The sequence below is a fragment of the Gorilla gorilla genome, chromosome 1, assembly GCF_029281585.2.
Source record: "Gorilla gorilla gorilla isolate KB3781 chromosome 1, NHGRI_mGorGor1-v2.1_pri, whole genome shotgun sequence".
NCBI classification, from domain to species: Eukaryota; Metazoa; Chordata; class Mammalia; order Primates; family Hominidae; genus Gorilla; species Gorilla gorilla.
The window spans coordinates 138,826,901-138,840,382 of record NC_073224.2 but is presented as its reverse complement, the minus strand read 5'-3'; the positions used below and the strand labels follow the sequence as shown (position 1 = coordinate 138,840,382).

At 35.7% G+C, this 13,482-nt stretch overlaps 1 long non-coding RNA gene across 6 annotated transcripts in view; it reads left to right on the top strand.

The window, feature by feature from the left end:
- Positions 1 to 13,482, top strand: part of LOC109028882 (uncharacterized) — a 61,240-nt gene that overhangs the window by 41,364 nt on the left and 6,394 nt on the right. For 2 of the 6 annotated variants that reach the window (XR_010130285.1, XR_010130283.1), the window contains exons 3-5: positions 8,028 to 8,349; positions 9,996 to 10,143; positions 13,013 to 13,238. This is a non-coding gene — a long non-coding RNA (uncharacterized lncRNA). Of the gene's footprint in view, positions 1 to 5,297; positions 8,350 to 9,995; positions 10,144 to 13,012; positions 13,239 to 13,482 lie in introns of all 6 variants that reach the window. The other 4 variants (XR_010130284.1, XR_008669071.2, XR_010130282.1 and 1 more) reach the window with 3 other exon arrangements.

Genomic DNA, 13,482 nt, shown 5'->3' with positions numbered 1-13,482 from the left:
TTTTGATTTGCATTTCTCTAATGATCAGTGATGTTGAGCTGTTTTTCATATGTTCGTTGGCCACATGAATATCTTCTTTTGAGAAGTGTCTGTTCGTGTCCTTTGCCCACTTTTTAACGGGATTGTTTTTTCTTGTAAATTTGTTTAAGATGCTTGTAAACTCTGGATATTAGATGTTTGTCAGATGGATAGATTGCAAAAATGTTCTCCCATTCTGTAGGTGAGGATTGCATTTCTTAACTAAAATGTCCTCAAACCAAATTGTCACAATACTGGCCTTAACCAAGCCATTTATGCCCGGTGTTCCATTTTTTGATTGCCACATAACAATGAAACACAATAAAAACTTTTTCTCTTCAAATTCTTGTTCCTTAAATTTTTGTAGGTTACATATATGAATTTTATGCAAAAATTCAAAAAATTGCAACCTCAGGCATAAATGGGTTATGAAGACTAATTTCTACTTTAAATTATTTTTCAAACTTAAATGGATCATCCTATAAGCATATTAATTCAATCTTGGGAAAGACTTGCCTGGTAATATGGCAGAAGCTCTAGTTGTCAAAAAGTCTTAGAACAGCTTGACTATTTCTCAGGTTTTCCATCTTTCACATCTCTAAAATGTTCAGTGCAAGTTTTTAGTGAAGCAGAGCTGATATTTTTGTAAACTTATGGTATATTATTGACAATTTTCAAATAACAGAAAATCTAGTCTATTAGCTAGAATAGTTTCATTTACTTCAATTATTTATTCAATAAACATTTACTTTGCATTTATTGTATTCCAGAATTGTATTAGGTCCTCAAAATACAAAGATATAGAAAGGCTTTTTCCTCAAAACAGATTTGTAAATAAATAATTGCAAGATGATATGGCAAGTGCCTACTATATAGTGGTTGCTCATTAGATACTTGTTTAATGGATGAATGATGGTAGGACCAAGAATGAAATGATTATCTTTTTCCGAGGAAGTCAGAGAAGGGGGAAGGAATCACTTTTGACCATTAGCTCCATGGGAAAATGGGGAAAGGGCATTATCTTGTTCACTCCAGCATCTAGCATAGAATCCAGCAAATAATCAGTGCCCAGTAAAAATGTATGGAATGAATAAATGGATGAGTGAATGAGGGGATGATTGAACAATGTCTAAGGCAGGAATAAAATTTGGGAGGCAGGTGCACATTGCTTGTAAAGGGAACAATGTATACACAAGGCACAGAGATGTGGAAATGTATTATTCCATTCCAGTAATAATTTTGGATTTTCATTTAAAGTCCTCTGTCATGTATACACTAGAGACATAATTGTTGGTACACATGCTTCTTTTTGTGTATTTCGTATGAATCTACTTGCATCTAGAAATTTTCTACAACGCTATTGGTATATGTATATATAATATACATATATTATATATATTATTATATATTATTATATATATAATTATATATATATAATATAATATATTTATAATTATTATATATTTTTAAAATATAATTAAAATATATTATAATATAATATAATTATATATATAATATAATATTATATATAATATATATATTAGCCAGATGAAATATTTATGTTTTTAGCACAGAAACTTGTGTTGCCACAACTTATTTTAAATAGTATATTTATAAGCAAGAACAACTCTGAAATCAGAACAGATAACATTGTCCTAATAATACAAAGATTAATTCACAGAGCACATTTGGTGGGAAAAAAATTATACATTTTGCCACATAGTAAAGAGTATTATCTTGTCCATTAGTTGTGCAGTTAAACCTTTATCAAGGTATAACAAGCCCTCAAAGTGATTTCAATTGAATGACAAAAGGGATGGAATAAAATTCATTTAAAACTGGTTCACACCAGCTCTCCTGCGTGTACTATTAACTGCTAAGATCAAGTCACAAAACATTATTTTGAGGAGAAAGGGTTTAGTGAACCCTAGAAATTGGGTTTGATTTATGCCAGAAAATCTGCCTTTTCACTGCTTGAGATTTCTGTGGAAGAAAGCCACAGTCTTTTACCAAATGGTTTCTAAGGAAACCCCTTATAGCACAGCATTGGAAAACAATTTAGTTGTTAATGAGAAATGGTTCTCACGGTGGGAAAGTGTTGACTGAAAGAAAAGGCTTCTGGAGTTAGCGGTCAGTCTGTAAAAAGTGTCTACCGCTCTACAGTTAACGTTTATGAAATTTCTACATAGAGCAAACATTTTTAGGTCCCATTTTGCAGTCATTCTCGCTTGTAAATATATTTTTTAAAGAAGCTAGGGCAATAGAAAAGTTTTTGTCTAAAAGTTTAGATACTTGAACTTGCAAAAATATATTCAAACAAGTTGTCTTCCAGAATCTGTGCACTCTGGTGAATTTTTCAGTTTTGGAATTGCAACATTCTAGAATTTATATGTTAGCATTAAAATATAAGTAAATTAATTTTGCATAAAATATTTCTAAAAATCCTAAAATACAGTAGGGTATTTATATATTTTTAAAACATTTTAAAAATGTATTCTGAAATGTCCCATAAGTTGTATTTATTTTACTTCTTTAATTTCTGCATAAAAATAAAATAATTAATTGCAATGAATATTTTAACTATAATCCTTTTATAAGAATTTCAAGATTAAATTTTAATATCTAATGAAGCACTAAACCTTGTAGTTAAAAAATAAATGCTAAATATATACAAATTCTTTTAAATGTACCTATTGAAGCCAGATTCCAAAATAACTACACCTGTATTTTCCTGATAATCTTTAAGTAGTGAAAGCCAAGGAAACTCATGCAATAACTTTAAATAGATTTTCATCTGTAGCATGATTCAGAAACATGAATGAATATATGACAGGAACCAAAAAAAGTGACCATCAGAAAAGTTCAGAGGAAAATATTTAGAAATATTTCTTGCTTTGGGATTGTTATAAGTTTTCAAGTCTGTTTAAAAATATAACACTCAGTTGTTAAGTCACTTGAAAGCATATTGGTACATCGCTTTGCCGAAAGCTGCCATCAGTCCATCTGTCCACAAGTGTGTTTTCTGCTTTAGACTTTCATACAAGGCAGAGTTGCCAATAGTCTTCATGTTGTCTTCCATTGTTTTCCTCATTTGACCCCCACCTCCTTTCTCTTTCTTCTCTGGTCTTTGAACTTCCTCCACTTTGGGCAGCTGCTTTCATTTGCAGCTCTGCTTTGAGCAAGGAAAAAATTCTGCCAATGAAAACAGGAAAAATAAGAAAACAAGAAGGGTTGCAAGTGTTTTGCATGTGTTGCAGCTCTCCGGCTGTCCACTTTGGGGTCTTCTCACCATTGGGTAGTATACTGAGAAGGAATCTGTTGTTGGAAACTGACCCTAGGTGACCAGAGCTTATCTAAGGGACACTTTTTTTGTCATCTTAGAATCAATAAATTTATAAATCATTTGTGTTAAAAGAACTGTGACAGTGATATTTTATGTTTACTCACCCACTCCATATTCTGAGGTATATATTTATCATTTGGTTTGGTCAGATCTATGATATTGTCAAGTTACAGTTTTATATATATATACATATATACATATATATATAAGACTATATGATGTATATATAATATTTTAGAGACAGGGTCTCACTCTGTTGCCCAGGCTGGCCTTGAACTCCTGGGCTCAAATGATCCTCCAGCCTCAGCCTCCCAAGTAGCTGGGACTACAGGCGCTTGCCACTGTGCCCGGTTATAATATTTTTGATTAAGACATTTGAGAGGGAGAGAATATGGCCTTTTTTTTTTTTTTTAACTCTCCTTCATTCCCTACAATACACACAAAAAACCCCACAGGGCAGGAACTTCTCTAACTTTCTCAGAGTAGTATATGATAGATATGCATGTACAATACATGAGAGTACTTCATAAATATTAGTTCATGGAGATAATGAAGAGAACATCTTTTCTAAGTCAAAAAATAGCAAGCAAATTCTTAATAGTTGCTGTTATTATGCCAATATGCTTGAGTTTGAAGTTTAGTGAGATCTTTTTTGAGTGGCTAAAAAAGGGAAGAGATGTAAGTCTTGTCTTCGTTGATAAAACATCAGGAGGATTGATTGATGGTGGTATCTAAATAATATACTCAAAATTAGAATGTAGTTTCTGCCTTGGCACATCTATCTTGTTTCCACTTCTTTGCTTCCTCCTTTTTCCACAGTATCCACTGCAGCACCACAGGATAGCTCCCCAGATAAGGCAACAATCTAATGGGGCAGCTGTAGATCTCTGTGTTAGAATTAAGAAAGGAGTATTTGTCATTACTTATGTAACCCAGTCTGCATCCACACTGACATATATAGCTGAATGAAGAAATCGCTCAAGCAAAATGTTGCCTCCCTTTGACCTTGTCTGAGTGCCATTCATTGTTGTTATCAGAGCTGAACAGTAAATGGCAGGAACCACACAAGAGTTGTAAACAAGTACACGTGAGAAAAAGAAGTAACTGTATTTGCTGAGTCAAGATCCATGTAAAGGAGAGGATCACATTTCCCTTTCTTGGAAACACTTGAAAATATTTACAGTCTCAAGTTCAATTTAAAATATTCTTATTAAGTGTCTACTCTGTGTTAGACTCTTCACTAGTAACTGTGAATACAGAGATAATGAAGTATCTTGCTCATGGAAGAACTCACAGACTAGACTTATGATAACCTCTCTTCTCCTTAGAATTTGGAGGACTTTAGATGGTTTCCCCTAGATTTTTGTTTTGTTGCCCAGTGTTACTCTTATTCTCTTAATCTCTAATGAAAGGCCTATTTGGTGGTATAGTACGAGTCCTAATGATGAATGAGTCCTAATGATAAATAAGACATCATTAGGACTTCTACTTTTTCAGTCTGTTTTACGAGTCCCACTCCACTAGACTGGGACCTTCTGGAGGGTAGGTTCCAGAAGGTCCCAGTCTAGTGGAGGAGTGAGACTTGTGAAATGGAAGTTATAGTACAATTTTTATAGAAATGATCAAATCATATTCTTTCTGGAACACTTAACTTCTGAGATTGATAGATCTTACCAGTTAAATGAGTATACACATAAGGTGTTGTAGCATTGTATCTGGCAGATTGAGAGGACATAAAAGATGTTAATTACCTCCTTTACCATTATTACCTTTACCTTTCCTGTTTCACTGTTCTTATGCCAGATATTGAATACAAATCTAGCCCTTCCGTATTTGACCTCTTTAAATGTCTCATTAACAAAAGTCAGTCTACTTTCTAGGTGACATGAGACTCCTTATGTATCAGCATATCATTATCACTTCTGTTCTTCCACAGTTCCTGAATATATCACATGTGGTGATAAACATGAAGATGTATGAAAAATTGTGTTCATTGAGAGAAAATGGAAGGCTTTTCATTCTACTTCCACATTTTCATTCCAGCAGCTTTTCTCTTTTGGAAGTTGAGTACTGAATCTTGCAATGAAATTTTTTTAACTTAAACAAGGTATATTTTAGTGTGTTCCACTCTGGATGACTGTCTGATGCCGTCATGAATATTCAATTAACTTTTATTTTTATTTAATTTAATTTATTTATTTATTTTTGAGATGGAGTCCCACTCTGTCACCCAGGCTGGAGTGCAGTGGCATGATCTCGGCTCACTGCAACCTCTGCCTCCTGTGTTCAAGCGATTCTCATGCCTCAGCATCCTGAGTAGGTGGGACTACAGGCATGTACCACCATGCCTAGCTAATTTTTGTATTTTTAATAGAGATGGGGTTTTACCATGTTGGCCAGTCTGGTCTCAAACTGCTAACCTCAAGTGATCCACCTGCCTTGGCCTACCAAAGTGCTGGGATTACGGGCGTGAGCCACTGTGCCCAGCCAAATATTCAATTAACTCTTAGATCAGCGTTTCTGAACCTCAGCTCTGCTGACATTTCCAGCCAGATAATTCTTTGTTGTGCGGGCTGTCCTGTGTGCTGTAGGATGTTTGGCAGTATCCCTGGCCTCTACCTACTAGATGACAGCATCCCTGCACATCTCTGACATCCAAAAATGACTCTAGACATTGCCAAATATCCCTGGGGGGTAAAATCATCCCCAATTGGGAACCACTGCTTTTGATCATCTGGCCATTGATTTTTGGCCAATAGGATGGAGCTATGTGACTACAAGGGTGTGTGGCCTTTCTTCTGGTAGGTGTAGGACTTCAGTCTGCCATGCTCCTTCATATACTCAGTGCCTAATTTGTGCAAGGTAGCAGCAAACCATGAGGAGAAAGGTGGTCCATGTCTTGAAGAAACTCATAGTCTAACAATTTGTAAACTAAGTTGATTTTTCAGGTTTTGGAAATATGCTAGGTGATTCTTGGTAATGCTTTGAAGTGGTACCTTGAGCTTCTTAGATAGCTGTGATAAATTTCCAAAGTTGGATATTATTATGTGTTATCAAAATACTTTCAAAGCAGTGGAAAACCCCTATACTTTTCTTGAAATTTTTCATTGAATAGTTGACTCTTGTGTAAGGAATAGATTGAAATTTGCAGCTTTGTTTTACTGGGATATTTGCTTGTTGTTTTAATGTTTAAGCCTTATCCCTCCAAATCTTTTATAAATCAACACTTGTGTTGTAGATTTGGAGGATAATAACAGCACCTGTCCTGATACATAGAGTTCTTATTGTTTAGACAGCTGTCTACACTGAACATCAGCTGTCTGTACTCTGATTTCAGGGGCGTGTATGTGATCTAGGTTTGGACAATAAAAATATTGAACCCTCCTTCCCTGGACCTACAATTGTTTAAGGGAAGGAAACATGCAAAAGTTGGTATAAATTTCAATTCTAAAAGAATAATTGTACAATAAAAAATCTTACAATTGTGTAACTGAAGCTAACCTAAGTGTTCAGCTTACTATCAAGTATATAAAAACTTTAAAAAGCCTTTAAAAATAACAAAAAATTCCAAATACTGTAATTAAGCATTTGATTCATTTAAAATCAAGTATGGAGCAACATACAATACAGCATTTAATATCACATTTGAACTGGTAAATCACTAGGACAACTTAGTTAAATAGTAATAAAAGAATGAATCCCCAGGATTATAGTATTTCTGTGGCATTTATCTAGTCCTTTGTACATAACAAAGTGATTCAGCTCTTCATTCATAAAACTGTGTTAGGAATCTGAGTTGTATGGTTTTCTGTGTGACAATTTAGACATTTTAGTCTTTGCATTCCAAAAACACTAGGAAAGTTGTTATTTGTTTGAAATAGATTCCAATGATCTGTTCTAATTTATTCTGATGAAAAGGGTAAAGGGAAATTTCTCTGACTTCTAAACTAACTTGAGAAATTTTCCTATTGCCTCAGTCTGTCCTCCCACCCCTAAGGTACATAGAAAGACAGATATGTGTGTACACACTATAACATTGTTTAAATGATACTCATATTATTGTTCTGAAATAGCCATACTTTAAATGGTTTCAGATAATTGGCCTCAGTTTTGCTAATATAATTTATGTAAGTCATATGGCTAGGTCAAATTTAATAGAAAATTTGGGAAGAAAGATATTTAAAAATATATTTTATGATGAAAACTATCTTGATAAATTTCCTTGTTTATTTTATATGATAAAAATCATTGGTTGCTCCCTAATAAAATATCACTTAACTTACATTACAGTGCTGGGCATGTATTACAAGTTGCTCATTTTTAGAGCTAATTTATGTAGCATATTTGCATGTGTGTGCATAAAAGATTGTGACAGAGATAAGAGAAATAAGTGAAACGTTCACTTATTCACAATATAAGTGAATATAATCTATTAATATTCAAATTAAAAACTAGATAGCAAGTCAGTAGTTCATTTAGTTGAGAAACTTAGGGGAGGATGGGCAACTAACAATAACGGTACTATTATTATCATTCCTTTTTTACAGACAAGGAAAATGAAGCGCAGAGACATTAAATAACTCTCTCAAGGTCATGCAGCTGAGAAGAGATGAGACTTGAACTCCAGTGCCAGCCCTGTTAATCACTATTCTGTACTGTCTTTCAGGTTCTTATGACTTTGTTTGAAAAACATGGTTCCCTGTGAAATTTTACATGTAGAAGAAAGCTTCACACTACAAGAGCTCTCAGGATATAATTATTTCAGACAGATACTGGGAACATAAGATGGCTTATCAATCTAAGATGGCCTTCCTGTCCTTCGGATTGAACTGAAACCATCCCTGATTCCAGGGATAGGTAGATGATCCAGGTTTGGACAATCAAAATATTGAACCACCCTGGACCTACAAGTGTTTCTGGGATGGGAACATGCAAACGTTGGTCCACATTGTTGTTCTAGGCAGCCCAGTACATTTCTCCAATACCTGGTAAGCTCTAAATATCTCTAAATGTTTGTTGCAGAATGAATGAGAATAAAAGTATTCTCTTAGAACATATCCCTGACATTAGGTGTGGGATAAAAGTGGAAAATGCAGTTTGCCTCATAAAAATACCTTTCAGAAATGACTTTTCTACAACAGCCATTCACCAGTATTCTAAAGGGCACCTGTCAAGGAGTCACTGCATTTTCAAAAGTACATTTATTTTCACATCACTGGCCAAAGTTGATCTATTATCATCACATTAGGCCCCTAGTATAGAGATGGCCCCTAAATTAGAAGCAGATATGAATTGTTGAGACCTAAAAGCTTAGTTCCCTTAGAAGACTTTTTACCTGAGGGCAGGGGGTATAGTGAGGATCACCTGCTTTGAGTCATACTGGCCTGAGGTTGAATCGTAGCTTTGAAGTCAACTGAGGAATTGCATACTATGCATAGCATGACCAGCGGCATACTATGCAATTCCTCAGTTGACCGAGTAATTATACCCACCCATAGGATTGTTTTGTGAGTTAAAGGAAAGCTATATATACTCACATAAAATAAGCTGTATTATTTTACTTTCTTTTACAACTCTTAGTTGCAGGGATAAAAGGGAAGGAAAGAAGGGAGGGATGGAAGGAGAGAATAATGGAAGGAGGAAAGGAATTATAAAAGAAAATTGGCTAAAAAAATTAACTCATTACTAAAATATTAAGGGTTCAAACAATATTCTCAGGACTTGGTATCTGCATTTCTACAGCCTAATTTTCTTAATACTTGCTTTAACTGTCAAAGGAGTTATTTCCTAATGTCATCCTTTAGCAACTCTAAACTTACATCTTGCCATTTTCTAATATAACATAAAAAAGAGCAACTCTCCCTGAAATACCTATAGAAGTCTTGGCCTCACTTTGATGAGACAAACTTGCATGTTTCTATTCCTAAAACAACTGTAGATCCAGGGGGGTTCAATATTTTGATTATCCAAACCTAGATCACATGCCTGTCCCTGAAATCGGATAGTTTCAGCTCAATCCAAAGCAGGGGGACTGAAGGCACAGGAAGCACGGTTGTCCAAAGAAAATTGTTGATAGTGTTACCAAAAGAAAAGGGAGTGAATGTTAGATGGTAAAATCAGAAAAAAATGTCCACTACACTGTCACTTAACTAAATAGCAGTTATTATTGTGTTTTGTGCCACTTACAAATTCCTATTAAACCTACTACTACATTTTAAAAAATCACTCTATTTAACAACTTTATTCAGAAAATATATTTAGATTTCCAATTTGGGATATTGTGATACATCTTCTACCTTTGCTTCAAGATGAATATAATTAGCAGGAATTCCTTAACAGGCCTATGTGGAACTCTCATTTAACTTTTATGAGCCTCAGTTTTCTTCCCATTGTCTAGAGAGTTACCCAAACAATTTTCTTTACTTTTGGCCAAGGTATCTCTGCTCCCTGCAGAATATAACAGATTGTTGTCTTATAACTTTTCTCCTTTTCTCTTGTTCCAGAAGCAACAGTTACTTCTTTTAGGCTATTTTCTGTTTTTGTTTTGTTTTGTTTTGTTTTGTTTTCCCTCAAACTGCTAATAACTATATACATACCACTACTTCTCGCTTCTCTTTTTTTACTTTGGCTCTAGATGGAATGATAGGGTACGCATAAATGTTCGTGTGGGCTCTGGAGTATACCAGGAACTGAAGTGTAAGGTACATGGACGTCTTGAATATTGTAACTGAGATGGGCAAGCCTACACCTTTGCAAATAAAGGAGGATTGGGAAAGATTAAGGTGAGCTTTCTTACAAACAGATGGGTCATGGGAATAAGGAATTCTGAATGCATGAACAGTGATGCTGAAAAGCAGGGGGTCTTCAAACTATACTCAAGGGCCAAATCATTGCCTCTTTTTATAAGTGAAGTTTTATTAGAATACTGCTCCACCCATTCATTTAAATGTGGTCTATGGCTGCTTTAGGACTTAAAATGCCAGAATACTTGTGACAGAAACCTTCTGGCCCTCAAAGCCTAGAATATACACTATCTGGCTCTTTAAAGAAGTTTGCCAACACCTGCTCCATTGTAAGGAGGATATTAGTCGGGTTCTAACAGAATTGCTTGTTGAACTAGGGTTTAAAACACATGGTAGAGACTCCACTGCCATAACCAGAGAGAAGACTGCCAAGAATTAGGCTAACTTGTTCTCAGGCAAAAGGGCTACGTAAAAGGCAGAATCTCAGTTCTGCAGGGCCAGTGCAGGAGGTGAGGAGGCAGGGGTTACACTGGTGTCCGTGGGTCATTGTTCATGCAATGGATACTCAGTCTGGTTGAGGGATACATGCAAGGCTAGAATTTGTGCTGAGTCACCAGATTTAAGATCTGGGAAAAAATAATGTACATTTCTTGACTTCAAAGACGTGGGGGCCATTAATCCAGATTTTACCCTTGTTGAACTAACTCAGGAATGGAAAACAGTCTTGGTGAGGAAATGGGACACTGAATAGGGATACTTCCTACCAGCCCAAGGCTAGGGTTAGGGAAGGACTCACTTATTGGTAAGAAAGGATTTTTGCCTCTACACACCTTTACTTAGACCTGTACTTAAATGAGGTAAGAAGTGAGAAAGCAATATTTCTCAAGTGCCTACAAACCTGAGGAGTCTTTTTCCATTTGTATGTTACTCAAGATCTCAAAATGCCACAGCTCTTTAAAAGGGCTCCTTCTTTCCTTTGTATTGGTGGCTTGCAACATGCTATTTGAATCTTTCAGCAGGCTGACCTGTTTGGCTAATGCTATAACCCAAATTAATTGTTCTTTCCTCTATGTTTTTATTTATTTATTTATTTTTTTGAGACAGAGTCTGGCTCTGTTGCCCAGGCTGGAGTGCAGTGGCACGATCTCGGCTCACTGCAAGCTCCGCCTCCCGGGTTCACGCCATTCTCCTGCCTCAGCCTCCCGAGTAGCAGGGACTACAGGCGCCCGCTACCACACCTGGCTAATTTTTTGTATTTTTAGTAGAGACGGGGTTTCACCGTGTTAGCCAGGATGGTCTCGATCTCCTAACCTCGTGATCCGCCCGCCTCGGCCTCCCAAAGTGTTTTTATTTGATTTTATCACAGTAGTCAGCATATTTTGCCTTGTATTATACTTATATGTATACATGTAGTCTTCCCCCAGACTAGCCATTACTTGAGAGCAAAATTTTAGCCTTATCCGTCTAAATATCCCCCAAGTGCTTATCTAGTGAATGCCTAATTGTAATGCCTGACTTAAATGGAATTTAATTAAATGGGGTTTGTTATATTCTGCTAAGACTGTAGTAGATGTAGACACAAGTCTGATTCTTTTCTTATAACTACCATTTTCCCCTGTTATGGATATATCAAATACTTACCACCCTTAACATCTCCTCCAGATTAATTTGTCTTGTGTAAGCCCCTAGTTGACCAAAGCTGATGGCTGATTAAATTCCCCCAAGGGAACTCAGCCACACAGCCACATAGGTTTTTTTACTTTTTTGGTTGCAAAAAGCAGAAAGGTGCATATGCAACAGAGACCATCTTAAACACGAGAATTATTAGAGTAGCTCACAGAAAGGTATCACTGAACAAGCAAGCTTCAGGTGGTTAGAAACCAGGACAATTCTGAGGACTCGAGCATTGAGAACACGTGAACTCTTTGACCCAGAGCACCCCAAGGCACCTCCACTTAAGACTCAAATTCGAAGGATCTGTGTAAGCCAACTTGATTCAATAATCTAATTCTGTGCTCAGGAAACAGGTGGTTCCTTTTTTTTTTTTTTTTTTTATCAGAAATTGGAGTTAAGAGGATGCAGGGAGAGTGGTAGACAAACGGAAACAAGTGTTACCATAGCAATCTATTAGAGGGCAAACTAAGCCACCAGGAGTCTCTCAAGAATGTAAATTTAGAGGCCAAACAAACAAACAAACAAATGTTATGAATGACTTTTGGCTTAAATGTCATGTAGACTAAGACTGGAGGCGCAATGGAGAAGGAGGGAAAACTGAGAGCTGATAGAAGCAAAATGAAGGATAGGAGTGAGCATCCCCTAAGATGGACAAGGTGGCTTCATTTCCTAATGGTTTCTCCTCTTCTTTTCTTTGAACCTACCAATGTGTGGTTACTTTCCTTGCAATATTGTGTTGTAAGATATCCTTCCAATTTAGAAACAGAAAGGATAGTAATTGCCTCATGTTAGAATATTTAGCTATAGAATAATAGGAATCAAAATTATTTTAGATATCAAAGAGTACAGAAAATCCAAGATAATCTGAGGCAGCAAGACACAAATCCCATTTGTCAATTCTGCCATTTGGTGATCATGATGGTAGTGATTTGAGATATGTCTAGCTAAGTACCAAGCACTGTTTTAAGCATTTACATATATTGTTCTCTCAAAAACTCTGACGTGTAGGTAGAATTATTAGCCTCATTTTACACATAAGAGAGCTAAAGTATACAAATAATAAGTAATGGAGCCAGGATTCAAATTTCCTAATTCAACATCAAAGCCTAAATTCCTGAAAGTGCAAGTCTCTCACAAACTTCAGGAATTCCACAGCATACCAGAAATCTTAAGTTTTAGGGTGGTTCAAAACCTTATAAATCCCTTTGAGTCAAAAATTTCTCTTTTTTTCCAGATCCTATTCAAACGTCAGTGTTACTATTTAGCCTTTGATATCTCCATTAAAGGCAACTTCTTTCTGGATCCAGAAATAAAGCTTTATATTAGCAGCTTCCATAACACCAATAACATGAATGACCATCTACTGAGCAATTGCAGTGCACCAGGATTATGGTTTATGAGCACTTTATGTTTATTATCTCACAACTCACTGAGTTAGATACTCTCCACAACCCAGTGAGGTAAATACTATTACTTCCACAGTATATATTATTATATAATAAAATGCTTAGAATATACACACAGTAACTAAACAATACTTATAAAATATGGCTCTAGATATGTTTGATAAATATTTCCTTCATGAAAACATGAAGGAATTAATTAGCAATATCTCTCTGCAGCCTTTAGCCCTCGAGAATCATGTAGAAAAGAGGAGCTGTCTTCTCTTTTAGCAGAACATCTGTCAGAGATGGTTTCCCCTGA